Raw genomic sequence first — 22330 nt, forward strand, 5'->3', positions numbered from 1 at the left:
TGTCTACCACCCGCATCCCACAGCTTCGTTGAGCTCCCTGGTGCGTATACATATATGCATACGTGTGTGTGTGTGTGCATGTATATGCGCGTGCACGCGCGCACCCACCCCTGACCTAGAACTTATGCCTGACGCTCTAAACTGCTTCAGAGCTTTGTGACACTCCTTTGGGGTTTTCTGTTAGGGATTAGTCGGGTTCCTTGTAAGGAAGTCTATCCCCCAGTGTTACATAAAGATTTCCAGACCAGAAAAAGGAATGAAGAAAGGACACGCAGCCGATCCAGCCAAAGCACCAGCAATCTGTTCCGAATGCAATGCGCTTCAGAATCGGATCGCAGCTGCAGGGGATTTCGAATTGGCCAGCGGCGAACCCTTAGGCCTTCCTGCCAGCGCCCTGTGATGTCCAATGCACCTTTTCCCTTGTTCTTTTTGGGCTGCGGGGAGTGGTGGAAGGTGCCATCCTAAGAATCTTAGTTTGGGGGCCAATCCTGCCGAGCTGGTGGGGGTTTCTGTCCTAGTATAAAGGCCGGCGTGGAAGCTGGGCTCAGTGGTACAGGCAGCCCATGGGCCGCCAGGATCAATCCCTCGCATCCCGGGTTGATCACATATTGCTGGGACCCTTGAACATATAGATCATGTTGGGACCGGAAGGAAGTTCGCGTGTGGGTTGGGCGAAAGTTCATTTGATGAATGCGCTTCGATTTAGGACCGGTGTAGGTGCAGGCTCACAGAATTATACAGTTGGAAATGACCCCACGGGTCATCTAGTCCAAACCAGGCTGCAGCTTCAAGGCAAATGCGGCCGAATAGAAAGCCAACCCGTCAGGCGCGCGGAAGGCCAGCCTGGTAGTGGCGCTTCTGTTTCGGGATCAGGCTAAGAGGGCGATCCTATAGTTAGGACAAAGGCCCACGAAGCCCTTCTGGGGACTAAGGGGAACTGCCCGAACCTCTCCTCTCTCCCCAGTCTTCAAAAGGCGCGCACGTGGAAACGCCTGCGGGTCTCAGTGGAGTTCAATTCGCCGAAGAGAGAGATGTTCCCGAGTAAGAGTGGAGACAGAGCGTCCTCTGGGCAGGCTACTCTGGGGTGGGGAGGGGGTTAGGAGGAAGGTCCTGCATCTTCTTCCCTTCTCACCCCCCATGACCCGCTCCCTGCCTCTTATTCCGGCCTCCTCTTCTCCCCCCCCCCCAGAAAACCAAGGCTCTCCCCGACGGCCCTGCGGCAGGTCAGGTTGGCCTAGGAGGAGCAGCAGCGCCGCCGCCGCCGCCCTGTCTCTTGAGCCGACGCGGGCAGGCAGGCAGGGAGGGAGGGAGGGAGGGAGGGAGGGAGGGAGCCGTGGCCAAGGGCTTGTCAGGCGAGAAAGTGTGTTTGCCTGATTGTTTGGAGTTGCTGCCATTAAGGGAGCCGGGCTCCCTGCAACCCAGCAGGGTTCTCCAAGGAAGCGCTGGAAACGCCACGGCTCCCGCCTGCTTATCTGGCTGTCAATAAAAGGAGATGGCTCCGAAAAGCAGGGCCAGGTGCTGCCTTGCCTTCTCTCCAACCGGCGCGGCTCTTCAGAAACTGATCAGGCGTGAAGCCAAGTCTGCTTGGCCAGGCCTTCGGAGCGAGCAGACAAACAGTCCCCCGGCCAACGCCCGAGTGTTGCCCGGGTTGCCTTCCGAGCTCCGGGGGCGGCGAGTGTGTGTGTGTGTGTGTGTATGAGAGAGAGAGAGAATTAAACAGAAAAAGGCAGTCAGGACACACAAGCGCGCACACACACCGGGTGATAAATGCTGCGGCGTGGCTTGATGATCCGGATCCGATCCGGATTTGAAAAGGGAAACCAGTCGGTAGGCATGATCTGGATGCTGGGCTGGGGCGCGCGCGCGAAAAGCCCCCCCCCCGATCTTTCGGACAGCGCAGCCACCTCCATCGGATCAGATGGCAGTTTAATTACACGCTTGCCTTTTCCTCGCTCTTTCCCCCCTCGAACAAATTTTCAGGCGAGCATAATCTCAGTCACTCCGCATCTCTGCGGCGTGGAGTGACATGGCTTTGGGAGGAGACCCTCTGCCACCCCCTCCCCTCCGTTCCCTCCAGGCTCCTGTTGGCTAGCCCCTTAAGCCCCTTCTAAATTAAAACAGGAGTAAACAAAGAGGTGCATCTGTGACTAAGAGGTGTGTGTTTTTGAGAGAGGGAGAGAGATCTGAACTCCCCGTCATCATTTCCTAACTTATTCGGGAGAGAGAAAGAGGAAGAAATCCCACAAACTTCAAAGTGAGCATAAACATCACCTGAACTGGTAATGTTTGGGTCTGGAATACGTGTGTGTTTGTGTAGAGAGAGAGAGAGATCGCCCCCCTCTCCCCGCTTCGCAGGTCTTTCACCGTGCTGGAATCGTCCTCCAAGGATCTAAAAAGCTGGCGCCGTGTAAACGCGGACGGGAACTTCCCTTTTCTCTCTCAGAGTAACATTAAGGGGAAATTAACATGCCGTCGAGGTAGATAAGGCGCTAATGAGGGCGCTGAGCTGGCAAGGAGCGGAGCCCTGCCTTCAATGGAGGCGTTTTGCCGCTCAGCCTTTCTGATGGGCAGGAGGCTCGAAAGCTGTGAAGCCACTTTGAATGGGATGCAGGCAAGAGGCAACAATAATGTGTTACAAATTTATAAGCATTATACATATTTGATTTACACAGCGATAGGAAGCCTCTCTCTCTCTCTCTCTCTACAAGGATGCCCCAAACCCCCGTGTGTTCGCTTAGATGGAGCAATTCGCAACCCACACACACAGACACACACACACGGGCACACACACACGCGCTGTAATAATGAGGTTTAATTCTCTACCCAAGCAGAACTTGAGCAATAATAATAAGCACATCAGAACAATTTGTTTACTGTGGCATCGCACAGACGGCAAAATAAGGTCCGAGAAGGACTAGCTGCTAGAAAAGGGTGTTTATTGTTTGTTTTTTTATATTAAAAAAAAGAGGGGGAGGAAAAAAATTAAATAAAACAAGCCAGGGACGAACCTAAATTTCACAGAGGAGGGGAAAATATTGCGAGCAGAAAAGTGGCTTGAATCGAAGGCAAAAGGGGGAAATGCTTCGGTAGAAGGGATCTGGTGCCCTTGCTCAAGGTATGTGTTTTTTAAAATAAGTCGATTACTTAGTAAATGCTTTTCCTTGGGTCTCCTTGGACTTTGATTTCAGAACGGTGGGGGGGGGACACCTCAAACCCCCTCCCTGCTGTCTCCTGGTCTTTAGTTTTTCTCGCACACATTTCCATTTCAGATATGGATGTCTTGTTGTTTTTTATCTGTCCCTTACCTACCTGCCTACCTGCCTTTCAGGCTAACTTTTAGGATGATTTAAACCGATGTAAAGCAAAGCTGTGTCTGCAACAAGAGAAATGAGTTGTCATCGGATAGATCATGCCTAGGTGGGCTTGCCCGTGTTGACGTGGGATCCAGCTCGGATTCAAATCGATAACAAAAGCCCTCCTTGACTGCACCTGGTCAGGGTAGGTCTAGGTGACATCAAGAATCCGTCGGCAAGCCTGGCTAGGCAAGTTGAGAAATAATTCTCTTCCTGGGTCTCATGATACCTTGTTAACCATCTCTCTCTCCTCATACCCTCCGAAAACATCGCCTAGCATTTTTCAGTACTTGCAAATGACAGTATTGCCCGACACCCCTGTCCTCAACGCATGATGGCAAGGCAAGTCCAGCCCCTTTGATATCTGCCGGACCGGCTCTCAAATAATGTTTTGCAGATCAGGCGGTAAAAGGGCTGCAAGGTCTAACAGGCACCTTTCCTGGGGAGCATGTCCCGTTGAACTCATTGGGACTGGCTTCTGAGTAAACATGCCCAGGTTGGTTCCCTCTGCAAATGAAAGCAACCCCCTTGGAATTGGATGACCAGACTTTCCAGTCGGGAGGCGAGATTTTTCAGGGGGCTTCGACTGTTGCGAGCCACAGGCAGAATCTCAAGCATTGCCAGGAGGCTTGTGCCATTGCGCCCAAGTTTTGCAGAACAGAAAGATCCAAAAGTTACACGCAACGCTGTCATTCTGAGAAGGACGGAAGGTTTGCAGCGCCCTGATTTTCCCTCTCTAGTTTGTCAGGCGCTCCTAGGAAAGGAAGGAAGGAAGGAAGGTAGATAGATAGATCCTGGGAAATTCCGTGTAAGGTTTGAAAATAAGAAAGGGAAAAAAGTTCCTAAGAGGCATAGTGCGAGCCTACGGAGTTCAGAAGTAAAAGTACAGCCTTAATTTAAGATAGTCTGAGGAGGGGAAGGTAAGGAAAATAATATGGGGGAGGGGGAGATGAATCCGACTCCCCTAAACTGGGTTTTCCTTCCCTCTCCCCTGCCCCCTTCAGGATTCTTAATGGTATTAATTTGGCTCCAACATGATCCCGGCTTGTCTTATATTATTTGCCCCCCCCTTCCCCCCTCCTTTAAAACATTCTCATAATAAGCGTGATGCTGGCCAATGTTGTTTGATTTGTTTTTCTGCCCCTCATCCCCGAGCTCCCCCCCCTTTCCTTTTTTCTCCCCCGACTGAGACATTAGCTGAATTCCCTGGGGGTGATTGGATGCAGCTCGCTGAAAGTCGACAGGCACGTCCTGGATGTTAGAAATTCACTTTTCCTCGACGTGACAAGGCTGAGTTCGATCTACAATTGTATTTGAAAGGGCAACGAGCGGAAAGATCTCCCATCATTAAAGCTTCTCCTCTCCTTTAGCGAAATAACAAGATACTTCATTTGCACACAAACACTCCCTTTTAAAAAAAATAAAAATAAAGACAGAAGACGACACCTCGACCCTCGATAATAATAATAATAATTTTAATAATTTTAATAATAATAATAATAATAATAATAATAATAATAATAATAATAGCTCTTGCTGCATAAAGGAAACACATTGAAAGAAAAAGTGGGGGTGTCCAGGATCCCCGCCCTCCACAAGCGTATCCGAGCTTCCCCAAAGCGCCCATGTGATCCAGTTGACTTTTTTACTTTAAATCTTGAATAAGATGTGAGTTGTAACAAGGGGATTTGCACTTACTCCCTGACCCTTGTAATTGGATTAAATATAGACTGAGACGTACAAAAACAGACCAAGATTGACACCTGCCAACTGGGCTTCCTTATGATTGATTGTGATGCTTCGTGCTGGCAACAATAATGAAACAAATTGTATGGATAAAAACGGCGCGTTTGTCATTTCCGTGCCATAAGAGGAGAAGAGGCAGCGTGGCTGGCAAGCTGTTCGCTGACAGCCCAGAGCGGAGCGGGCACGTTGTGCAGGAGAGCTCAGGCCAGCGAGGCCAGCCGCTGACAGGGCAAATGATCCCTTGTCACAACCTCCTTAAATCGACCCCCCTCCCCAAAGTTTGCCCATTAACATATAGATTGCTCGGGCAAGAGAGAGGAGGGCTTCCAAAAGTTACCACGCGCGGAGCAAGCCGCCGAGGAAAGTCTCGGAGCGCGGAGAGCCTGGTCTCCAACATGGCTCCTTCCTGCGCGCGTCGGAGGAAGCAGAGGCGGCCGAAAAGTCGCTTCTCCTTCGCTTCCGTGGGCTGGGCGGCGGCGGGGCATTTCCCCGAGGCAGCAACGGGGCCCTGGCGCTGCTGGGGTGGGGAGAAGGCGCAGGCCAGCCGCGGGGAAGGGAGGCGCCTGGAGGAGCCCCCAAGGTCCCCTCTCTCCGCAGGACCAGGCCGAGTTCAAGCGAAAGGCCCCGCCGAGTCCTGGAGGCGGGAAGGAAAGGGCGCTGCTGCTTCTCCTCTCCGGGCTCAGGCTCCCCGCGCCCACAGCGAGCCGCAAGTTCGTGAGAAAGATCGGGGTTCCTGCTCGCCAGCAGAAGCGAAGTGGCGCCGATTTCGCGGCGGGGAACCGATTGGGAAATGGAGGCGCCGAAGAGCTCCTCGTGGCTAAAGCGGCAGCCCAGGGCTGAGGCCTGGTCCTGAAAGCAGCATCCAGAGCCGGGTTGAAGCCCCGCTGTCGCGCGGTGAATTTCGGGGTCAGGCACAAAGCCGTCCGCCTTCCTGCTCAGTTAGGCGGCCTCTTACAGCCACCCGGGGGATCACTTCCTCCTTCCTGGGTGTCTCCTAATTCCTGCCTCCCAAACGCCAGAGGGAATCCTACTCTCGCCCTTCACCAGTCCAACAAGTGGTCCTTATTTCAAACGACGCCATACCAAGGGACTACAACTCCCATGATACCTGAGCATTGGCCTTGCTGGCTGGGCTGGTGGGAATTGTAGTTCGCCAGCGTCCGAAGGATGCCACGTCGGCTTCTCTGGCCCTAAGCACTCTTCCTGCAAGCTATTCGCGATTCTTAACATCACCCTGATCTTGCTTTACTCACCTGCAGTGCGGGAAACCGAAGGTGCGGTTTTTAGCCGGGCCCATAAAGTGGCTCTTTTGTTTACAAGAGCATAGGAGACGCCTCTGACTGCGCCCAGATCTCCCCTTGTCTCTTGGAACTGCAACCTCTAGTCCCCTGAGCCAGAGTCTCTTGCTTTGCACCTTGGCAGCGGCGTGCGATTAGAAACGGTGCAAAGCTTTTAATCGGTCGTCTGAGACGGATACTTTTAAACTCCCCTCGCCAGCTCACTGATGCTTTTTTCCCTGCGGCCTGCTAAAGCACAGTGGCAGCGAAGGGTCGTGGCTCCGGTGGCAGAGCATCTGCGTTGCATGCATAAGGCCGGGGGTGCATCTCCAGATAAGGTTGGGAATGGCGCCTTGTCTGGAAAAGCCTGCGGAGCCGCTGCCAGCCGGTGTAAGCAGGGCTGAGCTAGATGAGCCACTGTCTGTTATAGGTTCCTATGATCTTGATTAAGGCTTATAGCTTAGTATAAGTTACTGTTCCATATTAAAACTTATCACTGGGCACACTTGGCCGAGTGAAGTTGGCCACCCCATTTAGAGAGCCTACATCAGTTTAAATCACAGTTTTATCACTGCCTGAAGGCTTTGAGTTGTTTCTTCAGTTTATACAATCTCTCCGCTAAATCTTCTGTTCTGTCTGGAAGAGAACATATTTTCATCAAAACACAACACTCTTCCTCTCTCTGGTGTAACTGCATACAGCAAAGGGTCTCCAATAACCCAATCCACAAGCCAGTTAAGCCCAAGTAATGTAATGGGTTAAGGCTTGCATCCTTCTATGCAAGTGCCATTGAAAAAGGAAATGATAATTTACTTTTTTGGGGGGAGGGGCTTTGTTTTTGGAGCAATGCTGAGTCTCCTACGCCTTAATGTATTTGGCTTATTGTTCTGCAGTGTTCAGGCACCTTTCCATTCCCAAAGTGGTGATTGGTGCTTCCTGTAGTCCTTCTGCGCTGGAGGCTCGAGATTTGATAGCTTCTGATGAGTAACTCCAAATGAGTGCATTAATATGTAAATGCATCTTTGTGGTTCTAAATCTTCATGGCCTTTCCCTCAGCCTACAAAGTTCTGTTTGTTTTGTGTTACACACACACACACACACACACACACACACTTGAGCCAAGTGACACTGGTATGGAAAAGGGAGACATTAATGGTCCAATTAAATAGCAACGTGCATGACATTACACCTCTAGCCAATAACTAGGCAGGAGCTCCCCCCCCCCTTTATTTTAAGTACAAAATGCCCTTTCTTCCCTGAATGAAACAGGAATGGACTTTACGGATCCTAGAAAGGTAATGCCAGACTTCACCTCCTGCTCTTCTATGGTGTGGGCTACTAGGTTACAATTCAAAGGGACTCTTCCAATGCTAAACAGAGCAGCCCACATCACAGTCGAGTGAAATGGGGAGTCCTGCAGAGGTTGTCGGTGGAAGAGGGCAGCAAAAAGAAGACCAGCAGCAGGGTAAACTGGGTGCTTTTGTGGCCTATGGTAGAAGGAAGAATTAGTTTGAGCTATGTGGTGGAGAAGCGTTTTAGTGGCTGCAGTTACTGTGAAGGGGATGAAACTGATGCTGATTTCCATTAGGAAGTAGGTTCAGCTGAAATTCATGGGACTCATTTCTGTGGTGTCCTGGGCAGTAAATCGCTCTGAGGCCTATTGGTTTGATGTCCGAGGGGAAAATAATGGACCAATGGCTTCAGATTACAAGAAAGGAGATTGTGACTCAACATCAGGAAGAACTTTCTGACAGCAAGAGCTGTTCGACAGTGGAACAGACTCCCATAAGAGGTGGTGGACTCTCCTTCCTTGGAGGTTTTTAAGCAGAGGCTGGATGGCCATCCGTCATGTATGATCTAGTTGAGATTCCTACATTGCAGGGGTTGGGCTACATGACCCTTGGGCCCTTGCAGCTCTACGGTTCCATCAGTCCATGATTCTATAAGCATATACACAGAGTGGACAAATATATGACCCCTTGGCCAGCTAATGACACCCACTGCTTTCTGCTGTGCTGTTTGGAAGCCTGCCCACAACACTGGGACAATTTCAAACATGCATGTAAATAAGTTGACTTCTCTATATTTGGCTCAACCTTGATCAGCACTGGACTGGATATCAAGGCTGCTGCCATCATTAGGCCATATTGGCAGCTGCCTAGGGCATAGGCCTCAGAGGGGTGCAATACAGGCCTTTGAGAGACACAGTTTTATGCAGATTAGATTTTGTTAGACCTTATACATTTTTGGAAATATTTTGCTTTTATAATAAATAATAATAATAATAATAATAATAATAATAATAATAATAATAATAATAATTTATTTATACCCCACCCATCTGGCTGGGCTTCCCCAGCCACTCTGGGCGGCTTCCAAAAGAATATTAAAATACTATAATACATCAAACATTAAAAGCTTCCCGAAACAGGGCTGCCTTCAGATGTCTTCTAAAAGCCTGGTAGTTGTTGTTCTCTTTGACATCTGGTGGGAGGGTGTTCCACAGGGAAGGCGCCACTACCGAGAAGGCCCTCTGCCTGGTTCCCTGTAACTTGGCTTCTCGCAGTGAGGGAACCGCCAGAAGGCCCTCGGTGCTGGACCTCAGTGTCCAGGTAGAATGATGGAGGTGGAGACGCTCCTTCAGATATACTGGACCAAGGCCGTTTAGGGCTTTAAAGGTCAGCACCAACACTTTGAATTGTGCTCGGAAACGTACTGGGAGCCAATATAGGTCTTTCAAGACCGGTGTTATGTGGTCTCTGCTGCCGCGTTCTGGATTAGTTGTAGTTTCCGGGTCACCTTCAAAGGTAACCCCACGTAGAGCGCATTGCAGTTTATTTTATATTTTGACGAATATTATCATTTCTACATGACCTCTGCTTTTGAAAATTAAGGTTAACGATTTTTTTAGTGTGTGTGTAAGTAATTAACCTTGCAAAATAGCCAGGCTCCAACGCTGGGTGATAGGAGAAAGTCCTGCTCTCGGGGTTAGATATGTGGTGGTGCATTTACCTAGTCAAAATTACTGGATGCCTCTATCTAATGGACATACATGTGTGAAGGAGCCAGTGCTAATGACACCTAGCTCACTTTATGGTCTCGAGGCATGTCATTTGATTGCATCCTTCCTGGTGCCCTCCAGATATGTTGGATCACAACCCATCCATCATCCTTGGTCACTGGCCGGGCTGGGTGATCTGATGGGCTGCAGATGGAGACAGGTTGGACTACTGGGATCACTAAATATTTGGGTTTTGGAAGTCTGTTTCTTATTTTATTCACTATATATCCACTTGGCTGGATTTCTTGATTTTGTATTCTTTCCAGCAAAGACAAAGTAGATAAATCTGCTGCCCAGTTTGCTTGAAAGCAGCTACTTGGAAGTGAACTTTCTTGTCAGGAGCGGGTGGGATGGGGATAAGGAATGCAGCCAAATGGAGGGATTCCCTAGCCACCGCACCCCTCAGTGGGAAACGACATTGGTCCATGATCACAAAAAGGTCAAATCCAGCCAAAGGACTCCAGGTATCTGCCAACATAGGAAGCAGTCCTTCTGTAGGCCTAGTTAGGATCTGTCCTTTGTCAAGAGCCAGAATGGTTCAGCTGGGGAAAATCATGCCCCTCTCTTTAAAAATACTGTCTTATCACCCTCTCACTCAAATCAATCTAATTTTAGTTTATAAAGCATAAAAGAAGTATATTTGGAGCATATTTCTGGCTGCTTACCTATCATGGAAAAAGACAAGCTACGAGATTCACCCTATCCCCAAACAGCATAAATTGACCTTTCCAGTTCTCTGTAATTGCTACCAAGCTCATTCCTAGAAATTAAAATGCTGAAAGTGATTTGAATTCTGGTAAAGTAAGGGAAGGGGGTGGAGGGGAAGGAGGCGAAAAAATAAAAAATAAAAAAGCAAAACAAGAGAGGGACAAAACCGAAGTTCCATCGAATTAGTTTTAGTCCGCCTGCTCTCCCCAGTGACTGCATCTATTAGCATTATAATCTCAAACACCATTTTTTATGTAACACTATTGTTAGTAAATCAACTCCTCAGGTCCACAGAGACGCTGACCCCTGGCAATTCAGTGAAAGTGTAATTATCTCCCCGAATCTTGGACAGATTTAAGAGATTACATTGCAACTAAATCTATATCAATGCTAATTTCTCCCCCCTAGACTCCAGGTGCCGGGAAAGAAGGGGATGGTGCGCCTGCCCAGCGCAACGGCTTACAAAGGGGGGAAGCGCTTGCTGTGGAGAGGGCCAAAAGAAACGGAGCCCCACATAAAATTACACCTATTTCCCCCCCTTTTGCTACAAAACCTGGTTCTTATGAGGCAAAGTTAAACAAAGCAGCTATGCTAAATTAGCGTTAAATAAAGGCGAGTTTAATGCTCGGCTACAGTCAACTGGTGTATATTTGATGGCTAATTGTCTATCAAAATTAAAGAGAAAAGAACAAATGATTCGTTATAAGAAGGTGTTAAAAGCTCCAACAAAGGGGGACATTTCACAAATATAATATCTTTGGATGGTGAATTTGAGTCTTTCGGGTGGTTTGGGAAAAAAGGCGAAGTGAGGGGTGGGGAAAAGATCTGAAAGTCCGTCAAAACAGCACGAGTTTTAAACAGGGAGCCTTTTAAACCTCAAGAATGGGCTCTCTGAATGAAAAGAGAAAATCGACACAATAAAATAGGGCTTATTTTTTTTAAAAAAAGATAGAAATAAATAATTGCTGAAAGGAACTAATAATGAGCAACAGTACCTGCATTCGAAGTAAAGGTACTTCAGGAAACCACGCGGGAGAGGAACGTGATGCTTTTGGTAGTTCTTGCAGTTATTAGGAAAGGTATTAGGAGTCTGGGAAGTTCTCTTGCGCAAGCCCCAAGGAAATGAAGTGGGACTATGCAAAGAGTAGTGTTGTTGCAGAGGAACAGAGATATAATTTACAAATCAGCTCCGAGCAAGAAGGCATGTTGGGGAGACTTCAGAGTAAAGCAGTAGCTCCTTCTGCGGATAAATTTATGTAGTTTGTGTACAGGGGTTTCTTTATTTTTTTTAAAATTTAAAAGGTAACTTTGGAATATTCATCATCTCTTCTTCCATTGGGTTCCCTACTTTTGAAAACTGATTAACAAGCGCTCTCCCCTCATCATGAGAAGAGTTTTAAGAACATCCTGAAATATTTCCTATTGGGATTAATGCGGCTGAAAAGTTCCTGACGCTCTCTGAATCGTGCCCAAAGGAAGCGGGGATAATAAAAAAGTAAAGCATAAATTAAAAATAAGACACGCTGTCTAAGTTCAGCAAACAGCAGAAACAAAACAAAACAAAAAAACAAAATACTCCTTCGTCCCCCCAACCCCCCAACAGAAAAAAAGTCTCGACTAAGGCGTCAGAGCGCAATGGCCACTGATGAACTCGACACCAATTTTGTCGATCTGCATTAGAAGAAGACGTAGGCGAAAGGCTTTCGTTGGAGTAAATGTAAAAGAAGCCATATATGCAGAGAAAAGAGCAAGGGGGGGGGGGGGAAGAGCCTCGAACTAAATCATGCAGCAAGAAGGACAAACCGTCTGGAAAATGGACCTACGGAGCAGCAAGAATGTACTTTTTATTTTATTTTTCCCATTAAACAAAAATTCTTTGACAACTTGTGTCCTAAAGAAACTATCTTGAAGATAATTGAAATGATTACAATTCATTGCTGCAGCATTACTTTGAATATCAGCAGTCAAATAATGAAATCTTAGTAATACAGCCAAAATTTAATTTGCATTACAGCATTGTTCAGGCTCTCCTTTTATGCCCAGCTTCCCCTAGAAAATTTTGTGATAATACATAATTCTGTACTTCGTTGCATTATTCATATTTTGGGGGTAATATTTTCTCCGCCTTTCCTTTCCCAGTAAATGGCCTCCTCGGAAACTTCAAGGGGGGGGGGTGCACAGCGACTGGAGCAATTCAGCTTCTGATCAGAGACACACACATATATTTATATGAAAAAGAAAACAAATGTTTAACCTCTCCCCCCAAACTTCTTGCATCCCCACCCAAAATATTATTTTAAAAAAACCAGCTTCGTTTTGATCTTACTTGAAGTAAAGGGATCTTCTTTTATACATAAAAAACTGTTCTTAACAGTTAATAGAACAATAACTTGCTTGAAATAGTCAGGGCAGCGCCTTACCACCGAATAGCTTCAAAAGCAGAATATTCTAGCAGAACTGATTGTGAGCTGAATAAGCGGCGAGAAGACCGCATTCCCCACCTGAAAAGGCTTATTTAAGGGTTTCCCTTCTATAAATTCCATAATAAATTTGAGCCGGGTTTAGAAATCCATATGCCTTATCAACTGCCTCTGGAATAAGTACTTTCACACTGAATTTATCTGGCACACCTGCAGCTCGATTCTCTTTCTAATGGAAAGACCTGCGCTCTTTATTTTGATTTAAAAAAAGAAAGTCTACATATACAGAGAAAGTTAGAAAGGACTCTTTCATTTCAAGTAAATTTGTTTGGAATCGCAGTTCCGGAGACGCACGTTTTGTTTTGATCGCTCTTTTGGGAAGACTTAGTCAACATTTAGTTCAGCGCAAAGTTCAAAAGGTCTTGAACTCTGAGGCTATATTTTTTTTATTGGGGGGGAGGGTGTCTAAGAAATTAAAACGTCTTCCCCATCTTATTTAATTTAATCTGTTCCATATAAAAAAGTCAACCTACTCCTCCCTCATTAAACTATCGATCATACACAAATCTTTGCATTAAGGGCGGGGAAAGAGGAATGAGGTTTATTTTCTCATGGCGTGAATGCAAAACACCCACACCCTCACACTCCCCCCATTGCATGTTGCGGGCAACGTGTCTCTTAATCCAAATTAGAGAAGGACCACTATACATCCTTCAACAGACTTTTAAAAAAAAAGAAAAGAAAGACCATCTGGTAATTGTCTTTCTTTAGATCTTCCCTTAATTATGCTTTTAATTAAAGATGGTTCAAGGCATTGGACCACATGAAGGGCAGTAATTACAAATTACATTACAAATTCAACAGATGTAGATGTATCTGCTGGGATTGTGTGTATGTGTATATATGTGTGTATGGGGAGAAGATACCGGAATATAAAACGGACTAAACTTTGGGATCGCCCCCCCTTTTTTAATCCTCTGCCCTGAGAACAGAAGCACATTTTAGAAATTATTTTTATTATGCAGACTCTCGCCAGGATTTAAGTTCTCTGTCATGATTGTTTTCATATTTCTTTGACATCTATTGATTCGGAGGCAGCTGCGAGGGTTTGTCACAAGAGAGAAGAGCAGTCACAATATATTAGCTTGACGGCATAACTCAAAGACCAGGAGGAGCGGGAGGGAGCGCGGCAGCGGGGCACGTGACCCAAGGCTGGGGCCCTCCGACAAAATCAAGAAATTAATTTTTAATAATAATCTTTTTTTTTTAATAAAGAGGGTGGGGGCGAGAAAGAGAGAGAGAGAGAGACCATGGCGACGGCGGCAACACTCTTGTTAATTTCCCAACACTAGAGAAGCCGAGACAGAAGCTCTCCCAGGCGCCTTCCCCGGGATTTTCTGTATTAATTTGTATTTCGAAATTCCTTTTCTGCATCAGATGCGAAGCGAATGCCGCAGAGTTTCGTGTGTGTGTCTGCCTCTCTCTCTGTGCGCGCGCTCCCATTTCCACCAGCCTCATCTGCTTGGGAAAGAAAGAATACTTCCGATCCTAAAGTCAGAATGACTCCCCCCACGGGTTAGTTTTAGTGGAATCAAACTGGGGTGCGGGGGATTATTGCCTGCCGCGGGGCTGGGCAAAAGGGAGTCAGCCCTGTTTCAATGATTCTATGGAACCAACTCCCGCTTCGTTCTGAATCTGCGATCAGGAGGGCTCTTAATTTGGACGCCCCTCGGCTGAACAGCGTCGTGGGTCGGGGTTTGGGAAGCGCTGCTGGAATTGGTTGTTTTTGAGCCACCGATCCTAATGGAGTTTTGTGTACTGAGACAGCACACAGTATAAATCCATTAAACATCATATTCCTTTACTGAATCCTTAACTGTTGTAAGATAACGTTTAATCTTGTTAAAACAAAGGGGAAAGGGGGTATTATGTTGTAATATGGAGTAGCTGGAGAATCGGGTCCATTGATACGGATAGCTACACATTTCCGGCTGCAGAGGACTGAGGTGTCGGATTCCGTTCCAGCCCAAAGGGTGATAGTCCGGGCTGTTAATGATCAATTCACATTTCAAACCAGCCTGGTTCGCTCTTTGCTTGGGTGCGGATGAGGGGAATCAGGAGATTTTTTATTTTTTTTAAGTTTGGGTGTACCAAGAGGTTTATAAAATCTACTTCTGGTTCAACCCCAAAGACCTTGGCTTAACCTTGTTATGGAACATTGAACAAAATAAATAAATACGCAGAGGTCGTTAACCCCCCTTTATTATCTCCCCCTTCTTTCATCAGTTCAAAGTCTTTTGCTCCCCCCCGCTCCCCCCCCCGCGCCTCTGTTCCTTCCAAAATTTCCACATTGCCTTGTATGTAGATGGAAGTATTTCGAGCAGGTTTGGGCAAGAGATCAGAATTATGGCTGGTGATTAAAAGCAGTCATTGTGCTTAATCTGGGGAGGGAGGGGCGGAAAGAATCCCTGAATCAGAGACACGCGAGGAACCAGAGCAGGGCGGGGGCGGCGGGGAGTCCGGTTTAAGGGAGTCACCTGTTCTTCACCATCCCCACCACCTTCCTCTCCTTCTGCAGCCCCAAGCAGTGGCATCTCCGTCCAGTTGACTGAACTCTGGGCGTCTCCAGGTGGAGGGGAGAGGCGCTGCACTCGGGGCCATGCCCTCTGCAGGTGCCCTGCGGGGGGAACCGGCTTGAGGATGCCCGAAAGTTATTTATTTATTATTACATTCCTCCCCCGCCTTCCCTTCAAGAAGCTCAAGGTGGCCTCTGTGGCGCTCCTCTTCCTCTTCCTCCTCTTGTCCCATGTTATCCTCACAACAACCCTGTAAGCTAGGTTAGGCTGAGAGACTGTGCCTGGCCTAAGGCCTTCCAGGGGGGTTTATGGCCCCGTGCAGATTTGAAGCCTGGTCTCCCTTTGCTTTCCTCCAGCGCTCTAACCACTAAGCGGTGCTGCCCATCTCACCTTCAAGGCTTTATTCCTTGCAGCTAGGGTTGGCGTGGGCTGAGAAAACAGCACTCTACACATGTTTAGATGACACCTTTTGTATATTGTCACTATCTCAGGGGGGAAATTTCCTCTGGGCCTGAGGGCTCTGAGTGCATTCAGAAGAGGTTCTCTTCCAGACCTCCTTTGACCACAACAGTGCTAAAACATGCCCCATACACCTAGAGTACAACTCCCATCAGCCTTAACCCTTGGCCATGCTGGCTGGGGCTGCTGGGAGATGGAGTCCAACATCTGGAGAGCTGGAGGTCCCCCATCTCTGATTTATATCATTCAGATGTGCTTTATGCTGTCGCCCTCAAAACGACCCCTTGAAGTGGGCTACAAATATCCCAGTTGCAAAGATGGGGAGATGAACCAGAGAAACCTTGGGGCCCCAGATATACCCTAACTGGTCTAACGAAGAAGTTGAGCTTGTATTGTATCCATGACTCTCTCACAGACAGAGGGAAAATAAAAGATCTCTGTCAGTTGGACATTCTTTCCTCCACTTGCAAATACCCTCGTCAGCGAAACCAGGCTACATCACTACAAATCTCATTCAAGTTTGCCTTAAACCCCAAAGACCTTGGCTTAACCTTGTTATGGAACTAAGTGGGAAATCTTCTTTTCATTCCAAACCTCTCTCCCCCCCCCCCACTCCACAATAGCTCCCCACCCCCCCTCAGAGGTGAAATCTACACTGAAGGCAGTTTAGCTGAAAGTACAAGACTGCCCTTGCCTTGTGTGCAATCCTCACGGAGCCACAAAAGAGAAGGTAATAAACAGGAGTGACAAGCGATTGTATGTGTTAACTAATGTGCCAGGAGGATAATGCAAACATATCTGCTCACTTACCCAGAGACACAGCTCTCCCCTTGTCTCTTCTTCCACTTCCAAACACATTCACTTGGAAGTATGCCCCACTGGGCTCAATGGAACTTATTGTCAAGGATGTGGATTCAGAACCGCTGGCCTCTCCTGCATTCTGCCACATGCAGCCATTCCGTGACAGGATCTTCAGCGAATATGATTTTTATTGCAACCTTCCAACTTTTCTCTGGTTTCTGGGTGACAAAGAAAAGAAGGAAGAGGCTCCAGGGCGGGAGTGCTTCGTATCCAAAGTAAGGCAGCGCAGCTATTCAGCCCTGCCTGGAAGAAACCACACTTGCAAATCCGGAAGCCCTGCTTCCTTCCTCCATATATGTGGACGGAGATATTCAGCAGAGAGAGGGGGGATACATTCTGTCCATGTTCAGATGCATTCTCTATTAAGTATTCACAAATTCCAGGGCCAAGCACAGACTACAGTATAGAAACAGGTTCTTGGGCTGAGCTCTGGTGTACATTAAGGCCTAGATTGTTTGGTGTCAGCTGCTGCAGGTGGCTGTTAACCAGCATGATGATGATGATGATTTTATTTACTGAATTTATATACCGCCCTATACTCGCAGGTCTCAGGGCGGTTCACAGACTAATACAGAATTATCAAATATAATGCAGATCACAATGCAGCTACACATGGGTCCTGCATATTTTAATGACAGAGAAAGAGAGAGAGAGAAAAAGAGTTATGTTTACGCCACCCATTGAAGTCAATGGGACCTATGCTACAATCCTATACCCACGTATCAGGGAATAAGCCCCACTGAACTCTATGGGATTTACATCTGAGTAAGCATGTATACGACCGAGTTGTTTTTAAGTGCTGGATCACTTAAGAGTGATAGGATTGCGTCCACTGTGATTTATTATAATGACAAGTTCTTACATAAGTATGTTTAATTTTGCATAAAGCTCCAGTATTCTCCTCAAATAAATTGTACTGAAATCAGTAGAACGTCCTTCCTAGGGAATAGGTTTCTTGATCAACTCAAGCAATCTGAACTTCCAGAGCGCTCTCTCTCTCTCTCTCTCTCTCATCTATCTATCTATCTATCTATCTATCTATCTATCTATCTATCTATCTATCTATCATTTATCTATCTATCCAGGGCAGCCTATTTTGTTATGTGAAAGTGATCACAGTGATTATATATTTCAGATGTGGAATAGCTACATATCAAGTGCCATAAGCATGTGTTTGTGTGTTTTTAATAAATGGAGATTTACAAGTCTTCCTAAAAACTCTTTTGGTAGTTATTACTGCTTATTCTTTCTTTGGGCAAACTATGCATATACACAAAAGGTAGGAAGTCATAAATCTGGTGTGGTTCTGTGAACCTGAAAACAAAACCTGTTCTGGGGCACCTATTCAAGATAAGTTTAATGCAGATTAATCACCTTCAGCTAGTCCTGTCACAATCAAGAGTAATTCAAGGGTGTGTTTTATTTATTTATTTCTTTTTAAAATTTGTATTTATACTTTTCAGATTTTACAATCATTTTGACATTTCAAAACTTGACTTCCCCCTCTTTCTGCAGTTCCTTAGATTTATTTTTAATATATTCTGCATATCCAAATTAACTTAATTTGCTCATTTATTCATCTTCTTTAAATATATACTCCTATGAAACTGCAGGCTATTACAATAATCTTGCCAATGTTTTTATCTGTTTACAATTTATCTGTGAATATTCAATAAACCATTTCCATTCTTTTTATTAAAAAGTTTGTTATCTTGATTTCTTATTATTCCAGTAAGTTTCACTATTTCTGCATATTCCATAAGTTTTTATATCCATTCTTCCTTTGCTGGGACTTCTTCTTTCCATTTTTGCCCCAAAATGGAATCAAGGGTGTATTTTCCAACTTTGGTTGTTTCAAGTGTAGATGGCGCTTTAAAAGTGCGGAGGTGGAAAAAAGAAATGCAAAACTTGCCAGCCAGCTATTTTGGAGTGTGGTCATAAAAACATTAGCTCATTTTCTTCTGAAAGTGCCTTTCTGGATAAAAGTTGCAGTCTGAACAGGGAAATCCAGCGCTGGTTAACTGAAGGGTCACTTGAACCAGCAAAGAAGCAGTTGGAATGGGATGCAATTAATTACCACGACAACTAGTGTTGTTGTGCCAGCATTGCAAACCAATTCAGAGGGTGATCCTGACCTCACTGAAATCTGTGAAAGTTTTTTTCTATTTACTTGAGCACAATCCAGATTTCTTCCATGGCGAATATCCCAATGAACTGTGACATTTATTCTGCAACTGAAAAAGTAAGCAGGGCCAGACAGATGTACCACCGCTAGCCCAACTTAGCCTGTGAGAGACAGAAGTGTTATAGGTCATGAAATATGTTACGAGCCTGTTAAGAGCAAACTGGAATATTCTCACACTCAAACTGACATTCATACATCTGCTTTTCCTTTTTTCAGCATCCTGTCTGGAGCCAATAAAGGACTACAGATCAGGCAGTTAGCCTAAGAGAAACTTCTCACATTACATTATGGGCCAATTAATGCAATTGGTGCAGATACATTTCTTCAAACGGAGGCCTGCCCCTGTCATGAATACAGCAAGGTTGGAAGGTGCAAAGCCCTGAACAGCTTGGGACCTGGACTGCATACAAACCATACATTTGAAACCTGTGCCCTTCCCCAAAGAATAATGGGAATTGTAGTTTAATGGTGCTAGGAATTTAGCTCTGTGAGGTGGGAAACTGAGGTATGGTGTGTGCACAGCCCGAGTTGCCAGGATATTTAAAGGACTGTTATGATCTCATAGGATCTTGCCCACCCAATGCAGGCCATCAGAGAGTCCTTCCTTCATATCCTGCCACTGTCTGAGGTCTGGTTGGCAGGAAAATGGGGAACAGCCTTCAGGGGGCATGGTGCCCAGGCAACAGAATAGAAGCCCTAACCTTGAAAAATTGCCCAACCCCCTTCTGCAATGGCATTTTGAAACTGAAAACTTCATTGTTCCAGCATACTCATGACTTGACCAGTTCCTGCAGAATTACCGTATTTTTTGCACCATAACACTCACTTTTTTCCTCCTAGAAAATAAGGGGAAATGTCTGTGCGTGTTATGGAGCGAATGCCTGCGGGTGGCGGGGGGGGGGGATCTGCTGCAGTCATGAGCAGAGGATCCATGGTTCCCCTTCCTTCCCTCCTCTGTGGTTACGAAGTATGGATCCACATGGATCCTCAGGATTTTTGCATTGGGCTACTCCAAACTCACTGTCAGATCACATGTCTGTGGCCACAGCATGAACCACAAAAATCATATATCCACTATTTCATTTAGAATATTTTTTTTCTTGTTTTCCTCCTCTAAAAACTATGTGTGTGTTATGGTCTGTTGCGTGTTATGGAGCGAAAAATACGGTATATACTGTAATGGCTCTCTTTTTATTGTTGGTTTTATCTGCTGCTCTCCTCTGTGTTCTGTTGATTTTGTCATTGGATTGTATTTGAGGAATTGCAGAAGGATTGAAAAAGCAAAAGGGGTTGAAAGGGACAGGGGACAAAACCTTTCTCTTGTCTGAGTCCCCCCTCTTCCAGGTAGGTTCCCCATCAGCATCAGATCCCAATACTCTTAACTCCAACCAGCCCCAGCTAGCATGGCCAATGGTCAGGGATGATGGGAGTTGTAGACCAACAACATCTGAAGGACAAAGGTTTCAATCTCTGGCCCAAAGTATTATGTTATGCAATATGTTATGAAAAAATATAGTCTTGTTTGAATGGAAGGACTAATTAATAGCAACGAGTGCAACATTCTAGGATGCTACCTCTGTTAGTCAGTTGCAGGAAAACTACCCATGGGTTCTGAGCCAACTGAAAGTCTCGATCAAATTTATGGTGGCACAAGTTTTCAGGCATTTTTTTCAACAGGTGTATGGCCATTTTAGAAGAGAAGATGTCACCTTCATCTAATGAATCATTGCAAAGCAAGGAGACTCTTAGCTGTTAGTCTGCCCTCCCATTTCTCAGACCCACAAAAAGACTCATAATGCAATTCTGCCTCTGAAGAAGTCTGACCAACTTGTGAACCATTCAAAAGCCCCTCTGAGCTGGTCAAGAGATGAATATGGTGTGTACAGTAAAACAAATAAAGTAAAATACAAACAACAACAACAGGCATAACTTTTCTAAAGTGCATTGTGGGCATCAAGGAGCCCTAGCTACTTTCCCTTTTTTCCTGTCATCCCTCTCCTAGCATTGAAACTGAGAGCCATGTGCAATTTTGAAGTATCTTCTATTTGTTTTGTAGGCAAAGCCAGCCCATCTCTGGTCCAGGGGGGATGTGAAAGAGAAGTGGTCTCTGACTGGCAGCCCCCTTTCCACAGGCCACACATTGATCCAAGGCCAGCCCAATCAAGTTGTTTCTCTCTCCTCAATAGGTAGTTCAGGCTTCCCACTGTTAGGGTTCACTAGAAATTCTGGTGTGCAGAGAAAAATTCAGCATGGCCAAATGACAGAAAGTATAAACTTCTTTTGATATATATAATTCTTTAATGGCATTGCTACATCTACAACAGAGCATTAAGATGTTGTTGTTGTTTTTGCTGCTTTGAAAGTGGAATTAATTGACAACATCCAGTCAAATAATTCACTGATAAATAGCAAGCAAAATCTTGATTCTGCAGTATATTTGAGCGAAAAGTACCTGTCCAGAATTGTGCTGTGATTGTATAATGTTCTTAAATGAAGACACAGAATATGTGGCAATACCTGGTAATCATAACCACTGAGAGTTCTGATGCATTTAAATATCCATTTGTTCCTTGTTTGTGAGACTTCAGAAATGAAGCTGAAATTTGTTCTACATTTTTCCTGTACAGCAAATTTGAGATAATGTCACCTTCAAATGCAATTCACATTGCATTTTTTAGTGTGCAAAGTGCTTTACAACAGAATATTCCTATTTTTCTCTTGGGGAGCTGAGGACCTAAGCACAGAGCATTCACTTCTTGCCTTCAAGTGGCCAAGAACACAATACCACAAAATTCATAAGTACACACACTCATGCTGCATATAAATTAATCTTGAATAACTAACGTCCTATAGTTCCATGTTAATAATCACTAAAAGTTAATCAGGATTCCTAACCCAATCATAGGCATGTAACTCAGCTGAATAAAGGGGAAGAGTGGACCATACCACTTCATATTTTGAGTAGAAGGCAACATTTTGGAATGATTCTTCCCAGGTATAATATTCTCTGCAAATGGCAAATTAGCTCAGGGAGGAAGTTTCCAGCTTAAAAAAACAAGTGTGTACATTAAGCATAAGGTAAAGGTAAAGGGACCCTGACCATTAGGTCCAGTCGTGACCAACTCTGGGCTTGCGGCGCTCATCTCACTTTATTGGCTGAGGGAGCCGGCGTACAGCTTCTGGGTCATGTGGCCAGCATGACTAAGCCGCTTCTGGCGAACCAGAGCAGCGCACAGAAACACCGTTTACCTTCCCTCCGGAACGGTACCTATTTATCTACTTGCACTTTGACTTGCTTTCAAACTGCTAGGTTGGCAGGAACATTAAGCATACACTTCCTCAATTATTGTTTGAAATGGTACAGCCCATTTTACCACCTTAGGACTATCCCCTTGTTCCTACTGTCCTTATGCTGCAGATTCACCTTAAGTTTGCAGTTGAGAGGTGCTGAGGTAGATTTGGCTTGGAGGCCTCCAGATGTTGATCTGGACTCAACTATTGTTTTATTGAACTTTCCATACAGTAAGTGTGGCAGGTTAAAACTGAAAATGGAAACCCACAAATACTTCAAGTCATCATAACTGGGTTTAAGTTGAAGCTTTGCATCCAAGACTTAAGGGGTTTCCAGTGCCTTGGATTCAAGTACTTGGCTTAACAGGCTTGTGAAAGATGTGTAAAGCTTCA

This window comes from Podarcis liolepis (genome assembly GCF_965112155.1).
Source record: "Podarcis liolepis genome assembly, chromosome: 1".
NCBI classification, from domain to species: domain Eukaryota; kingdom Metazoa; phylum Chordata; class Lepidosauria; order Squamata; family Lacertidae; genus Podarcis; species Podarcis liolepis.